This window comes from Mesocricetus auratus, unplaced genomic scaffold, assembly GCF_017639785.1.
Source record: "Mesocricetus auratus isolate SY011 unplaced genomic scaffold, BCM_Maur_2.0 Super-Scaffold_15014, whole genome shotgun sequence".
Taxonomy (NCBI): domain Eukaryota; kingdom Metazoa; phylum Chordata; class Mammalia; order Rodentia; family Cricetidae; genus Mesocricetus; species Mesocricetus auratus.
The window spans coordinates 47,030,315-47,046,422 of NW_024429186.1; the positions used below are offsets into that span (position 1 = coordinate 47,030,315).

A 16,108-nucleotide genomic window follows, 5' to 3' on the forward strand; every position below is an offset into this window, starting at 1 on the left:
TAAAATACTGTGATTTTAAGCATTCAAAAAGATTGGAGGCTACATTAGCACTTGTACACACACCAAAATTTTTGTCATACTTGCTTTTATGCAAACAGGCACATGCCACAAGTCAGAGGACAACTTGCTGGAGTTGATTGTCGTCTTACAACATTTAGGTCTTGGGTTGAGCTCAGGTTGTCTGGGTTGAAGGAAAGCACCTGTGTGCACAGAGGCATCTCACCGGCCCCTTCTGGATTTCAGTAGAAACCATGCTCACCTTGCAGCATGTGAGATAAAATTATTTATTTTGTTTATGCTGTCAAAGCCTGCAAAAGAAAACACAGAGCCTGGCCAAGGGTGGGATAGGCAGTCTCCTCTTAGGAGGGGCTCATTTTTCCAACTCACAGTAGATGGAAGATACCTGCCCCCCAATAATTGTGACTTCTATTCTAGAATATTCTGGGTATTTGCACCTGGTGGGGACAGATGTCATCACCTGTTAAAGATACAGCTCAGATCTCTGGGCTTGGGACTATGACTGGGTCTTCCAGAGAAACCATGCACACCCCTGGCGGGGCTTGAACACTTTTGGCCGCCTGGTCCAGCCCCTGTCAAGGAGTCAAAATCCATGGAATGATGTGTTGTGTAACTGACAACCACCACCCTGAGGACAGAGGTCAGTCACAGGAGGAAGTGAGGAGGGGAAAGAGGAGGTCAGGAGGGACCCTGGGCCTCAGAGAGCAGGGAGATGGTGGCCGGAGGCGGGCCACAGGAATGCAGAGACCCAACCCTGTGCAAACAGCCTGAACCTTTGTCTCATCAAATTTACAAAACAGAAATCCAAAGACCTTGAAAGCAAGGTGCTGACTTCAGAGTACCACCTGCATCCAGGCAGGCACGTGGTCACCTTCCGAGTGCAGGGCCCCCAGTGTTGGCACCATTTTGGGCTTGTGAAGCTGGCCCTGCCCAGAACTTAAAGGACACCAAGCCCCTGGCAGTGGTGTAGTGGGAAGCAGAGTATAAAAACGGGCAGGGCTAGATAACGCAAGCATCTGGGAGCTGCTGTAAAGACTTTGGGGATTTAATCCAGATGTGATAGTATATCATTGTAGAATCAGGAACTCAGGGTCAGTCTCAGCTATATAGGACATTTTAGGCCAATCTGGGCTATAAGAGATCCTATTTAAAAAAAACTAAGATTAGCCAGGTGTAGTAATAAACGCCTTTAATCCCAGCATTCAGGATACAGAGGCAGGTGGAATTCTGTGAGTTCAATGCCAGCCTGGTTGTTTACATAGTGAATCCCAGGACAGCAAAGGCTACATAGAGAGACTCTGTCTTAATACAAACAAACAAGACAAAATAAAATAGTAATAAAAACACCCTAAGACTTAGCCAGATGTGGTGACACACATTTGTAATCCCTAGGACTCATAAGGCAAAGGAAGCAAGATCACAAGTTCAAGGCCAGCCTGTTCTACACAGCACAGTCTAGACCAGCCAGGCTACATAGCAAGACCCTGCCATAAACAAAAACAAACAAACAAACAGTCCTGGCAGGAGAGGGTAGAGTAGAGGTAAGCTCTGCGTAGGGTGTTGGGATGCTGACTTGTGCATGAGCATGGGTGGGAGGCCATGTTTGGCACAGGTTGGAGGAAATGGAAGTACAGATTATGGGGCAGGAGCCCACAGTGGGAGGATCCACTGTGGGCCTTCAAATGAGGGAGGGAGGGAAGACTGGTGAGAGCTGCAAGAGATGAAGGCCAGGCAGTTTTCGCCACACCCACTCTCCCTTAGGATTCTGGGAACCTCACTTAGCAAACGCCACTTCTTGGTCACATGACCTTTGTGTCTAACCAACCACATGGAGTGAACTGAGCTCATCTCGGCCATCCTATCCAGCTGGTCTTCACTTGCCCAGTCTTTTCCAGACGACCCAGCTGGCCTTCTGACAGGACCTAGTGAAGCCAATGAGGATAGGGAAACCAATCCTCCTCCCCACCCCACCCTCCATCTGGCAGGATGGACATGTCTGTTAAAAACATCAAAGAACAGTAACAAAGGACAAGTCCCATGAGTGGCCAGGAGGGGATGGTCATGTCTGAGAAATAACCCTGGACCTTGGTTATGTAGAATGTCATGTGACTTTCCTGCTTGTCCAGACCCCTCCCTCTTCTCAGTTCTGAGGACTTTCAGGACAGAGGGCTATGTGCCAAGTATCTCACATGATCATAGCCAAGCGATGAGAGTTTCCTTTGGATCCAAGCATCCCTTACACAGATGCCTCAGCCTCTCCCTTTTGTCAGCTATTAAGTCAGCAAGATGTCTGTAACCAGGCCAGAATCCCAGGGGAGAGGTGGGATGTCAAAGCCAGGAGTATTGAGCAGGACACAGGGAGAGTTTTCGGGGGTGAGGGTGGCGAGACCAGCTGGTGAGAGTGGAGGGCCAACTGTGAGGCTTTTGGCCTCATGTTGGCTGCAGCCCATGACCACGGGGAAATTGTCTCACGGAAGAGGAGCAATGGAATAGTAGCTCTGATGTGGCCCAGCCATCTGCCCTCTTCTTTTGATTTCCTTGAGACAGGCTCTCTCTACATAGCCCTGGCTGTCCTAGAGCTCACTATGCAGACCAAGCTGGCCTCGAACTCACAGAGCTCCACTTGCTTCTACCTCCCTAGTGCTGGAATTAAAGGCGTGGGTCAATATGCCTGGTCTGGCCTCCTTAATGACTATGGAAAAATGTCATACTCATTTGTTCTGATGGCACCAGAGTACTTAAAGAGGTTAGTGCAAAGAAGTTATTCAGGTAGTGTCTTCAACCTACTAATTTAGGCTGTTTATCTAAATTATTCTATTATTTAATAAAAACTCTGGAGTCAAATATCAGGGCAAAAATTTGATTGACTACAGAAGCAGTGGAGAAGTGACCAGTGACCTCCTGTCTCTCCTCTTCTGAGATCCAAAAGGGCCACAGATCTTTCTAAGCCCCTCTCTATTACCTCTGTGTCTCTCTGTACATATTCGAAGTCGTCCCAAACCTCTATGGCTAGTTCTGGTCAGCTAGATGCTAACTCCGCCCCCTGATTCAAGGCTAACTTTATTAACAGATGTCAGAGTAAGTTCAAAATATCCCACCAACAGTTCTCAGAAGAAGAGCCTGAAAAAAAAAGTTTCCTGCCTTTATGTCTGCTCCTCCAAATTATTAAGATGTTCTTGTTTTTCACTGGTGTTTTTGATTAGTGCTGTCTGGCTCCAAATCTGTGCTAAACTTTGCTCCAGGCAGGTGTTTAACTTAGGCCAAACAGTAAGGCATGGTAGGTCTTTTATGTCAGTGTCTGCAGGAAGTAAAGAACACCAAGAAAAAACAAGATGGGGAAATGCTGAGTTAATAAAAGGAAAACGGAGTCGGGAGCTGCAGCTTAGCCGTAACCGACTGTTTTCCCGGCACGCGTGAAGGTCTGGCAACTGTTTGCCTGGCATGCATGAGGGTCTGGGCTCAATCCCCAATACTAGATCAGGGAGGAAGCCAGGTGAGTTTCTTTCGGACCTTAGATATATAAGAACGCAATAGGAGCCTTCAAGGAGGGCGTGGGAGGGTGAGTTGGCTTCCCACTCTGTAACACTCTGCACTGCACGTTCTTGCATTTGATGTAACACATCATACCTGCATTTCTGTACACCTCTTCTGCCCCGGGAAGGAATGTGCCGATGTCTAAAGAACTCTCTCTGGTGGGAGCTGCCATAGCAATGGTCCCATGACGCAACCCTACATATGATGAATGTGGAGAAAATCAGGCATGGGGACTTGAAAAGGGGCTTCTTAGCTCTGAAAACAAGACACGAGGCAAATACTTACTTCTTCCTGTCTTTGGACATTGTCATGTGAAGCCATGGGCTGGGAGCTGCTGCAGTCCTATTAGAATCTCGAGGAGGATGCAGAATATCTCAGGGACTCTGACCGTGACCTCTGGTGTAAAGCTGCTGTGTTAGCCTAAGTGCCTCTTTGGCTATGGATCTTCTTGGTATAAGCTGTTACTTATTCTGGACTTCAATTTATAGCATCCTGCAACTGTCAGTACAAAAACAAAACAGACAACAACAAAAAGCCCAGCTCTCACCTCAAAGGGAATAGGACATAGTCTGTTCTGGAGTCAAATGTAAGCTCAGGCAGCCCCAAGTACCATGTTCTAACTTGGTATAGTTTCATCAAATGTTTACAGTAATGGAACAAAGACATTGGCAAAGCAAGATGCTTCTCCCATACACTGGTGGGAAACATCTGGCAGATGGGGTCACAGCAAGGCAAGGGAGCCTGTGTTAGACCTTCAGATGCTTCCTCATGGCATTCTTAGCCTTTTGCTTGGGGTCTGCTTGTGCATTCTAAACAGATTTACCCAATAGTCACAATGATGATAGCTCACACATAGAGTTGAGCAATAAAAGGTTATTTAGAAGGTCAAGATACTCCAAGAGACTTTGGCTCCCAAGTTGTGCCATGCCGTTTCCTTACGACTACAGTAATTTAATCAGTCAGACTAGTAGAATGTCTAGCATGAGTATAGCTTTTCAGGAGGAACTCTATCACATAAAATCAAAGGAGGCCTGGTTTGTTTTGACAGTCTTCAGTTCACTGTACCATAGCAGATCCTCAGACATGGGCTCAGTGAAGAACAGGAAAGATCTTCAGAGGGAGAGAGGGGACAAGGAGACGGGAACAGACAAGTTCCAGGCCTTGTGTGAGGTTCTAAAAGTCATGTGAGTTCCTGGGTCTCGTTTGTAATTCTGTGCAAGGATGCTTGGGAGCGGGCCCTAGCTCAGTGTCAGAGGGCTTGCCTAGGATGTGTGATGAGGCCCTGGGTCCCACCCTCAGCATCCCTAAATGACTTCGTGCCTAATCCTCTATGCGGCACACAGTGAGACCTTCGTAGGCAGTTATACTAACACAATGAGGGGAGGGAAGTTCAATTTCAATCTCACTGATGTTGAAGGGTCAGAACCATCCCCCAAAGGACATAGTTATTGATTTCATCATCCGCATCTATGGGATGCTCGCCTCCATGCAGCAGGAAAGAGTTACGAGTACCGTGGATATTTTAGGTGAGCTCTCTAACCCCAGGGCCCATAGTCCCTAAAGTAAGCTGAGGCTCAACCAGGACGTCTCAGGGGAGCCAGTGTCCCTCCGTGTGTGGTTATGGCTCCACAGGAACTCCACATGGTTCTCACAGGATCCTCTTCAGTGGGATCCTTCTCACGGACCAGATGCCTGGCTGTCCAGACTGGCACTCTTTAGTCTAGACACTTGTGCAGATGCTAAGAGGGTTGGGTTCTCAGAGACAGCCTGAAACTCAGACCAGCAGCTATCAAGCAGCTGACAGAGCTAGCTATTAGCTCTCCCTCCCTCTCCCCACTCCCACTGAGGCGTTTTACTTGTATACATGGTAAGTATGTATTGTGTCCTAGAAAAGGAATACCTTGGACTGTTTTGTTTTGCCTCTTCTTGGTCCGTGACATCAGCAAAGGTCATCAATGCACAAAAAGCTCTCTGATGGAATGAGAGCAATGCACTTTTTTTCTAGATCTTGGAGTTGCAAATTCAGTCTGGGGCAGGTCACTGCACACTTGTATAATCTGCCAGTGAGGATCACAACAAAGTCAACAGTGACTTCAACTACTCCATTCTTAACTGTCACAACTAGAAAATGGATGGTAACTATGGAGCAATGCTGAGTAAAAACTTGGCATTGGCCCTTTCTTGCATTGTTGGTGATCTCAAGAGCACGTACAGGGACACACACATATCATTATTTACGGCAGCGATCAAAGATGGGTGGAATATTGGGATGATGAGTAACAGCAAGGGGAAGTGTGTGTGTGTGTGTGTGTGTGTGTGTGTGTGTGTGTGTGTGTGTGTGTGCACCAGGCACAGTCCTGGCTCCGTGGAAACACCCACTGTGGTAAGAGATGGATCATCAAGCACTATTCCTTTCTTTACAGACCAAGAACTCGAGGTTCAAAGGGCTGCCTGGCCTCCTGGGGTGGCACCCCTAGTGTGGCAGAGCTGGTGGAAGGGCAGGCCACTGGCTCCAGACTCTCCCTCGTCCCACTTTGTAAAGAATGGTGTCAGCAATGAGCAGGACTCTCCACGTCCAAGATAGGAGAGGGAGATGGGGGAGGACAGAGAGAGAGAGAGAGAGAGAGAGAGAGAGAGAGAGAGAGAGAGAGAGAGAGAAAAGAAGCATGTGACCTGAGAACTAGTCCTGCCTGAGCATCACCCAAGGCACACTCACTCCTGCCTGTCCCTCTCTCTGAGGAGGCAGCCACTGAGCTGAAGAAGTACCATATAGAGAAAAAAAAAAAAAAAAACCAAAGACAGCTAAACCTGTCTATGGTATGAGCATTCTCAGAAGAGAAAGGGGATGGATCAAGATGAAAAATGGAACATTCTCTACATTTGGGGATACCTGGAGATGAATGTCTTTTGAGCCATACTTTTAGCAAAAACCAAAATGTAGTGCATTTATTTAGTATGAGAATGAGTGAGTGAGTGAGTGAGTGTGTGTGTGTGTGTGTGTGTGTGTGTGCCTGTGTGTGCGTGCATACATGTAGGTGGGGTAAGCATGCCTCAGCTCACGTGTGGAAATTGGAGGACAACTCTCAGAAGTTGATTCTGTCCTGCTACCATGTGGGGCTGAGCTTGAACTTGGGTCCTTAGGCTTGGTGGCAAGTAGTTTTAGGTCATACTTTTAGTCTGATAGTTAGTTCTCCACAAGTGTTCCGGTCACCATCCTAATGTCAGTTTGGAGGCATGGACTTGATGAGTCTGTTGGCTTGGGAAGGCTCCCTGGAAGAGATGACTATTGACTCTATTATACTTCTTCCTGTGATGTGACCAGGAATCACCAAGGGCCTGATTCATCCGACCCGGGCCTGTGAGTGCACATCTCTGGACAAGCATCCTACCACTGTGTTCTACCCCAGCCCCATAGTTTTATGTCTCTAAAAAAATTCCTATGCTTTGCAAAGCAAAGTTATGATAGGTGACTAAGAGTTCTCCCATGGAAGGGAGTCATCCAAAGAGGTCATGTCTGGCACCAATAAACAGATCGAGGAGGAATTGTGTGGAGAGGGCGGTAGCAGCAGAGCGGGGAGGGTCTTGCCTAAGACAGCATGTAAGAAGGTCTGGCTGGAGAGGAGGCTGGAGCTCGGATTTACCCATGGATCATGGTGATCCTCGGGGTTGAATTAGCTTTTATTGGCCCCACCCATTAGAACACCAATTTACTGGGTCTGGAAAGCAGCTCAAGTACTTGCTTTTTTCTTCTCTATTCTATTTGATTTTTGTTTTGAGAAACTTACTTTCTTACTATGTTATCCAGGTCACACTCAAACTCCTAGACCCAAATGATCCTCTTCTCAGCCTCCCAAGGCCTACAGTCACAGACCCGTGCCGTTCATGCCCTAAAGAACATGCACTCTAAATATTAGTTACTTTTACTTTTTATCCTAGACCTGGGCAGCACTTCATTCTATCAGATGGGCTTTCTTACTTACTCTTCTCTTGCTGTGTAAGCAGGGTAACTTATAACAGAAAGCATTTGGCTGGAGGCTTGCTTCTGGTTTCAGAAGGTTAGTCCATTTCCATCACGGCAGGAAGCGTGACATCAGGCAAGCTGGCATGGAGATAGAGCAGTATCTGGGAGCTTTACATCCTGGTCCACAGGCGGGGGTGGGGGGGCTGGTGTGGGTTTTTGAAACCTCAAAACTCACCCCCAGTGATATATCTCCTCCAGCAAGGCCACACCCCTTAATCCTTCCTAGACAGTTCCACCAACTGAAGACCCAACATTCAAAACGTAGGACCCATGGGGCCATTCCCATTCAAACCACCACACAGATGTCAGAGATCTGTGTTTTTATTGGTGTGATTCCAGTGCAAGCTGAAGTTTGGTGACCTGTGACTTCAAAGACTTCAAATAGGAGAGCCAAGGCTAGGTGAACATGCAGGTCAGCAGCCCTGGAAGCATGGAGGACAGGGACACAGGCAGGGTGGGCTTAGGGACTGATGCAATCCTGCAAAGTGAGGACTTGGATCATGACCCTGGAGAGTGAAGAGGAGGTGACCCAAAAGAGCTCAACAGGAATTCAAGCTCATCCACCCATCATCCATTCATTGGCAAGCTATCAGGCATGGACGCATGAGACAAAGGAAGTGCTGAGTTCTAACCGCCAACAGAGAAGTCACCAGACAAAAGCACAGGGGAGGGTCTGAAGGTGGTCTGGGGAGCTCAGAGCTGATGATTGTGAGTCTGAAGATGGTCTGGGGGAGCTCAGAGCTGTTGGTTGTGATCTGAAGGTGGTCTGGGGGAGCTCAGAGCTGGCATTGTAAGCATCACACTGAACTTCACGTTGGCAGCAGTGGGCTTTTCAGATCTTCAAAGAGTCTAAGTTAGCGGGGCGGTGGTGGTCCGAGACTCCCAACAGGAGGCGGGGGTTACCAGCAGTGATGTTGACTGTCAGCGTGTGTGGCTAGGCTTTCCGGGAGAACCTTATACAATGGGGAACTTGTATAAGTTCCTCTCTGAAGACTGGCAGACTGGTTGGGTGTTGTGCTTAGCATCCCGTCATCAGCAAGGGAGGTGGGGTCTCATTACAGGATCTATAGTCCCTCTTTCTGCCAGTGATTAGCCCTTGCGGTGTACATCTTCAGACCTAAGCATCAGTTTAAAGGAACTGTTCTGGCTTCTAGAAGCAGTCTCTGCCTTTGAAATCTCACAGCTAACGGGAAAAGGCAGGGCTGACCACATCTCTTGCCACCTGTCAGCCAAGTGCACAGAAATCGAAGCAAAGCTGAAGTCCCAGGAGAAGCACAGTAGGATGACCTGCAACATTACAAAGAAGTGATAGGAGCTGGGCCCACGAGGGGACGGACGTGGGGACAAGCAGAACCCTCCGGGCAGAAGAAACAGCTTGTGTCATGCACAGGATCATGAGCTGGCATGTGGTCAGGGACGTGAGCAATGGGGTGTGTCTGGAGCAAGGGACTGTGTGGGACAAGGGCAGGATGTGGACCTCGGAGCAGCACAGCCGAGAATGCAAGGCCCCCATTATATGCAAAGATACGGATTTAAAACAACCTAGGAAACTGAAGGAGGGACACTAACTGATGGCCGCATTCTCGTGAGGGATGGGCAGAAGGCTTTTGTGATGGTCACCCTGGCATGAGGATGACAGCATGGGTTTAACCTTTAGCACTTATTGCTCACCTCTCTCTGGTCTCCTCCCATTGACCAGGAGCCAGAACAAACTGCATGTCCGTGGCTCCCACAGCAGCGCTAACCGTCACGTGGCTTCCACACTTGTATTTCATAGCCTGTCCTCTGCAGGGCAGCCAAGTGACCTTCTCATTCTGTGACTCATAGCCAGTTCCTTCAGTGGCTAGTTTCCATGGGTGGCTTGGGAAGGAGCTCCACCTCCTTCCTCTGGTTCATGAGATCTGGTTCTCTCTCACTGCCCCATCTCCCTGGTCACGCTCTGTCCTATCTACAGCCCTGTCCCATGACCCTTTCTAGTCCTTTACACGACTGGGCCATTCCTACCTTAGAGGTTTTATGCTAGGTCTTTCCCCTGGCTAGACCTTCCTAGGACTAGAAATTCCTTGCCTTTCCCATTGTAACTTAAACATCACCTTCTCAGACTTTCCCCAACAGCTACATCATCTGTAGGAGCTGCTCGAGGATCCTTTGTCACTGTCACTTCAGTTCTCTCCATTGCTCTTCTGTCTGTCTACCCATGGGCGTTCTCCTCTGTAGACAGTCTCTAAAATGGCTGCTATTTTCTCCTTCTCCACTGGTCAAGACGTGAGGCACACACACACACACACACACACACACACACACACACACGGAGAGAGAGAGAGAGAGAGATGTGGTATGTGTCTGGTGTGTGTGTGTGTGTGTGTGTGTGGTCTGGTGTGTCTATGTCTCTCCATATGTATATACAGGTGCATGCATGCCGCAGCACATTTGTGGAGGTCAGAGGACAACTTTTGGGAGTAAGTTCTTTCCTTCTACCTTGCTTTGAGGCAGGTTCTCTCTTGTCTCTATCCCACTGTGCACCTGTGCTAGCTGGCCTGCAGGCTTCTACGAGAGTGTCCTGTTTCCAGCCCCCATCTTGACATAGAAGTTCTGGGATTACAGATGAACAACACCATGCTCTGCTTTTGTACCTCGGTTACAGGGGTTGAACTTAGGATTTCAGGTTTGCATAGCAAGTGCTTTTTACCCATTAAACCATCCCAACAGCCCTGGATCAAACTTTCAAGTTGGTTAACTTACAAATTTACTCTTGAAATCTAGCTACTATGTAACAAGTCTGGCAACCTTGCAACAACCGTGCTGGGAGGAAGCACCAGCTCTCCCCATGTGAGCAGAAAGCCATGTAGAGGGACACTTAAGTGAGGGGTACGCGCACTATGGACCCCTCCATACAGCTCACTTACCCACCTACTACCATGACTGAATGAACCCAGATGATACCCAGAGCAGCCAAACTGGCTGGCCATCCCTGTCTCACATCCTGGCAGACAATTGTCAGTCTAAATAAAGTTTCATTGCTTGAAGTCACAAAGTTTTAGCAAAGTGTTACGTGGCAACAACTGACTGAAACATCCTTCTATTTCCAGAACATGACAATGTTTCAGAGGCTTGGCCTGACAGTCCCTGGCACAAACACCCAGCAGGTATTTGTTGAGTTGTTGTTGAGTTGCTGTTGTGTTTTAGTATCTGTGGTACTGGGGATTGAACCCAGGGCCTCACACTCTCACTAAGCAAAGCCCCCAGACCTAAATGTGTGAATTCAGGGGAGAGTGGAATTGTTCATTGCCTACAGGTTTTGTAAAAACAAAACTGCTGTGTGGATACTAGACGTAGGATTTTGGAGTTAACCTCTCAGTTCTGTATTTTGAGAACATGCAGGATGTAGGCATGGCTTTTGAAACAGAGGAAGCCAGGTGGGGAGGTGAGCAGATCGAAGGATAGAATATTGACTGAGTCCCATATATCAGCCCCACCTTTTCTAAGATGACAGTAGGAGGGGTGCTGCACAAAGGCCTGGAACTTTCCATCCTAGGACTGTGAGGCATCCTGGTCCCGTTCTTGGAAAGATCCGGTTTCAAAGCAGGCACCAAGGATTCTGAAAAGGAAACACATAAGTAGGACAGATTGGGGACTCAGACCACAAGAGCAGAGCCTGGGCAGCTCGATGGTTATGCAGGCAAAGTGGTGGAAAGGTGGTGTGGAGGACACCACAACGCTGGGCCTAAGAAGGGCGGAGCACAAGTTAGCCTCGTTCTGGTCACAGGCAAAGGGAGGCTCCGATGAGCTCTCTAGGGCAGTTAACTGGCCTTTCAAGATGCTGGCCAGCCTGGAGGTATAAAAATTTGGTTTTCTGGCCAACATACCCAAAAGAGAGATAACACTTTCTGTTGGCAGTAGAGCTGGTGATCTGAGATGTTCGCTCAGGTTCCAGGTGAGACAGATGCTGGTGACAGGAGGCAGACAGAGCTGTGGGTCAGTCCGGTCAGTGAGCTCCAGACTGGCGTGAGCATCAACAGCAGGCAGAGGCCAATGTCTATTGCAAAGCTGTTCATGTTAGGGGACTGGACCTCTGCAGAGTTGGTTTTACGGAGCTGGTCCAGCAGAAGCATAAACTGGCCTGTATCAATCTTTTTAAAGCCTATGAAGCAATACACTTCCTTGCTATTCTTTCATATTACAAAAAGAAAAAAAACACATTTAACATAAAAGCTTTGTTTTCAAATCCCTAAGACAAATTGGTCTTCCACTCTTTCTCCCTCTCTCCCTCCCTTCCTTCCTTCCTTTCTTCCTTCCTTCCTTTTTTCAAGACAGGTTTTCTCTGTGTAGCTTTGGAGCCTATCCTGGCTCTTGCTCTGTAGACCAGGCTGACCTTGAACTCACAGAGATCTACCTGCCTCTGCCACCAAGTGCTAGAATTAAAGGCATGTGCCACCACCACCATCGCCTGGCTGGCCTTTCGCTCTTGACTCTCTCTGCGTACTTACCGAAGAGTACAAATGAGAGATGACGTCTTAACATACTGCTAGATTCTCACTTTCAATAACTCAGCGCAGTCTCTCTGGGCTGTTTTGTTTCTTGCCCTGATTCTCCAGTCAGACGGAACTGAGCAAAGGAGGGCGAGAGAGGCAGACAATGGACTTCTTCAAGGTTGGCGGCCTAGCATCAGACTGAGAGGCATTCATTCATTAAGCCGCAGCCCATTTAGTCAGATCCTTCTTGATTTCCAGTGACTGAAGCACAACAGACGCTAGCTGAGACCAAGCAGGAGATATGCTAGCTGATACAGAGTCGGGGTGGAGGAAGGAGGGTAGGAGGGAAGGAAGAAGACAATCAGCAAAGGCCGTTGGGTCCCCGGACTGCATGTGGGAATGATGCTGGCAGGATTCTTCACTGCCACCATCTCAGCTCCCTTCATCAGTACCAGCTTCGTCTCAGGGATGCTTCCCCGGCTGGTGTCGCAGGAAGCTTGCTTCTGGCCAACTCTGCTGCTCCAGGAGTCAGCTCTGTTCTTGCAGCAAAATTCTGAGCCTTGGTTCTCATCGGCTCTGCTACCACACCCTTCCACGAATCAATGATAACCAGGGGGATTCGATGCTCTTGTTGGTCAGGACAGATCGCATGCCTGCCCCTGGAATGGTAAAGTGGTGTTGGCCCCATCTAAATCATCTTTAGGGAGGTGGGTCTTCAGATTAAAATTGTGCAGTCACCAGCAGGAGGATCAAAGACTTGCAGGACTGGAGCAAACAGTGCGTAGCCATGACACAAGGTCAGGCGGTGCCCTGGGATCAACTTTGTGGATATAAGGCCTGTGCAGCCACTCACAGCCCCGCTGTTATGGATTAACACTACATTGCTTTGAAATCCTTATTTATTTATTTTTGTACTGTACCTAAATTACTTCCTCCCTCTTTTACCTTAGTCGGGTGACAGCTGTGACTGAAGCCATGTTGACAGGCTGTCTTTATGTCTATATGGTTGACTTGAAATCTCCAGCACTCTGTGTCAATGGTCCCCTCATGGTATGGTATCTGGTTCCAGGAACATGACAGGACTTAGATACTGACAGTTTCTTGACTCTTGGAGAAGGGAACCTGTGGGTCTCTTACCCAAGGTCTGTTGGCCAAGCAGCTTCAGATACCAGAGTCAAGGGGAAAGGATAGGGGAGTCTCTCCTCATAGGTGTTTCAGGGCTGGGGACTACTTCCTTACCCAGGAATACTGTCTTTGAGGGTGGTGTGTGTGTGTGTGTGTGTGTGTGTGTGTGTGTGTGTGTGTGTGTGTGTGTTGGCTTTGAGACATCATCTCATGTAATCCAGGCTAACCTCGAACTCACATAGTAGCCAAGGTTGATCTTGAGTTTCTGACGCTCCTGTCTCTACCTTTAACCTTGGATCTTACAGGCATTGAGTTGCTGTTCTCAGTTTTATGCTAGGCAAGCACTCTACCCAGTGACTTATCCCCCAGCCCATAGCAGTTTCATATAAGACAAAAGCACATTACATACAAAGAATTGGCCCTGTCCACTGGAACTTTTTGAACAGATACTCTGCAAATAAGGAAGAGCTACGTATATTTTCGTTTTTTTAAATGTTTTCTCTCTGTGTGTTCTGTGGAGGTCAGAGAACAAATCCCGAGAGTTAGTTTTCTCCTTTCACCGTGTGGGACCCAGAGATAGAACTCAGATCGTCGGGCTTGGCAGCAAGCACTTTTATCCACTGAGTCATCGCCGGTCTCATGCTGTACGTTTGAATGGGAAACTGGTAAGACACATCCTCTCCATTAAGAAAGGAAACATCAAAGGCTGATTGGCTGGTCTGTCCTGAGGAGCCTTCCTGGATACTGAGGCTGGCTGCACCCGCAGACAGGGTTTCATAGGAGAGGGGGAGGAGAATGATGAAGGTTTTCACGGGAGTCTCTCTCAGGGAGCTCAGCGCTTAAACTAAGCCTGGTTTAGTTTCTCATTTGCTGCAAGTGGTTTCCTCTGGCTAGTGTGGCTTTCCAGAACTCTCTTGGAAAATGAGCCTTTTTTCCTTGCAGTTGTTTTTGGGGGGAGGAGCATGTGTTTTGCTGAAAACACAGTAAGTGTGATTAAAATAGTTCTGCCACGCTGCTATCCGGTCTCCTCGAAGAACAGAAGAGACCCTTCCTTGACAGGAAACCTCTGTGCTTTGTCCCCCCCAACAAAAGGATGCTGAGAAGGGTAGGGAGTGAACAGGGAGGGAGAAAATGGAATTTCAATTTAATTTTGTGTCCACCATGTGTTTGGAAGGAAAACAGAACAAAACAACCAAAGCACCATTGAAAAACTTGGAGTGAACTACGGAGACTCCAGGCCTGCAGATCAGGGCTTCAGGCTCTCGGTTTGTCTTGTTACCACACTGCTGATTTCTGCCTGGAGACTTAAGTTAGGCTGTGTGGTGGAGACAAGGGCTTTGCCCTCAGCTGTCTTGGAGGGACAGGGAGACCTGTGGCAAGAGCTCGCCAAAGCCACCCAAATTAGGACTCCCCCCAAAAGAAGAGAGTCCTGAGATCCAGCAGCTTTCAAAACACTCTGGAAACCACTGTGGTGAAGAAGCACTTCCTGCCTCGAAGCCAGAGCGTGGTGAGCCATAAGCAAGCCAGGCAGAAGGGCGACTCCAGCCGAGACCACAGAGCAGCAGGCATTTAGTTTCTGATGGTAGATTGAGCCCAGAGGGGCAGCGCTTGCCACAATAAAAACAGGGACAGCAAGTCTGATCCCCAAGTCTGGGGACAAGCCAGTAAACAGCAATCCTGCCTTGAGCTCATGCCCCGAGCTTTCCTCAGTGATGGACTGGCGTGTGAGTGTAAGCCAAGAAACTCTTTCCTCCCCCAAGTTGTGTTTGGTTGGTGTTTCATCATGGCAACAGAAAAGTGACTAAAACACCTTCCATGTTTGTTCCTCTTCTTCAAGTACCTCTGCGTCATGAAGGTTTTTTTTCACATTAGTAAATACATTATCAATGATGTTAAATGTCTAACTTAATATTTCCTTGCAGGGTTGTATTGTAATTTACTTACTGAATAATAATAAAATCTATTATTGGAGAATAATATTGTCTGTAAGGAGTGGGTGTTTTGCTATTATTATACAGCAGTGACTGTCATCATTTTCTGCATATAGTTCAGCTAATGGGTGAAACCTGTGACCTTTTTAAGGACTTTGATCCTGAATCAGCTGGGGTAAGCTAAACGTTAAAACAAACACTCCCCAAGTCTGTGTGGCTTACCATAAGGATTTAATGGTGTCTGAGAATTCCTTTCTCTATATCTTCAATAATTAAAAGGTTGGCATTTGTTTGTGTGTCTTTTCTGTAGATTCCCATGGAAAGCCATGGCTCAGACAGACCAGTGTGCCTGTTTCTGCCTTGGAGAGGCTGTCACTAGAGAACGGGACTCTGCATGCCTGATCCCCTTTCGGAACTGCCACCCTATTACTGCATCCCAAGCTGGCTTGAACTTCTGGATCTTTCTCTGTGGCCCCCCTCCCTCAGAAAAAGGTGTTGTCCACAAAATAAGCTACCTTGATCCAGCCCCAAGCTCCCTGCCCCAGCATCACCTCTGAATACAAGGTCACTGATTCGTCCCAGCATATAAGACAGCTTCACGTGGTGCAGGGGGTGGGGGCAGATACCGGGGAATAGAACTGGAAGGCAACAATGGCATCCCAGTGTTGACTTGGCACACTGGATTTGACCAGATCGCCCCATGCCTTGTCCATGGCAGTTACTGTTCCAGCATAGCAACCCTTCCCCAGCGTATAACAATGCCAGCAAGAGCAAGATGCTTAGAAGCTGTGATGGAAGCCGACAGAACTGGGAAGCTCTAGTCCTACCTGTACTCATGTGAACCCAGGTTGCTGAATGCTGGCTCACGTCTGAGTTGCAGTTTCCTCTTTGTTTTGAAACTTAGTTACTTGAAAATAATATTTTTGAATAGCCTCTTGTCCACATCTTTACTGGACTCCCAGTAGTTGCCTGATGATTAGCTAGGGCTGGCCCCTTGCAAAGCAAAG

At 48.0% G+C, this 16,108-nt stretch overlaps 1 long non-coding RNA gene across 1 annotated transcript; it reads right to left on the bottom strand.

Annotated features, from left to right (window-relative positions):
• Positions 1-68: 68 nt before the first annotated feature.
• LOC110341391 lies at positions 69-15,011 on the bottom strand. The gene is made up of 5 exons (XR_002383325.2): positions 12,061-15,011; positions 11,050-11,171; positions 3,838-5,609; positions 3,646-3,747; positions 69-308 (listed from the first exon to the last, which is right to left on the bottom strand). It is a non-coding gene; the product is annotated as an uncharacterized LOC110341391 (long non-coding RNA).
• Between the last annotated feature and the right edge of the window lie 1,097 nt (positions 15,012-16,108).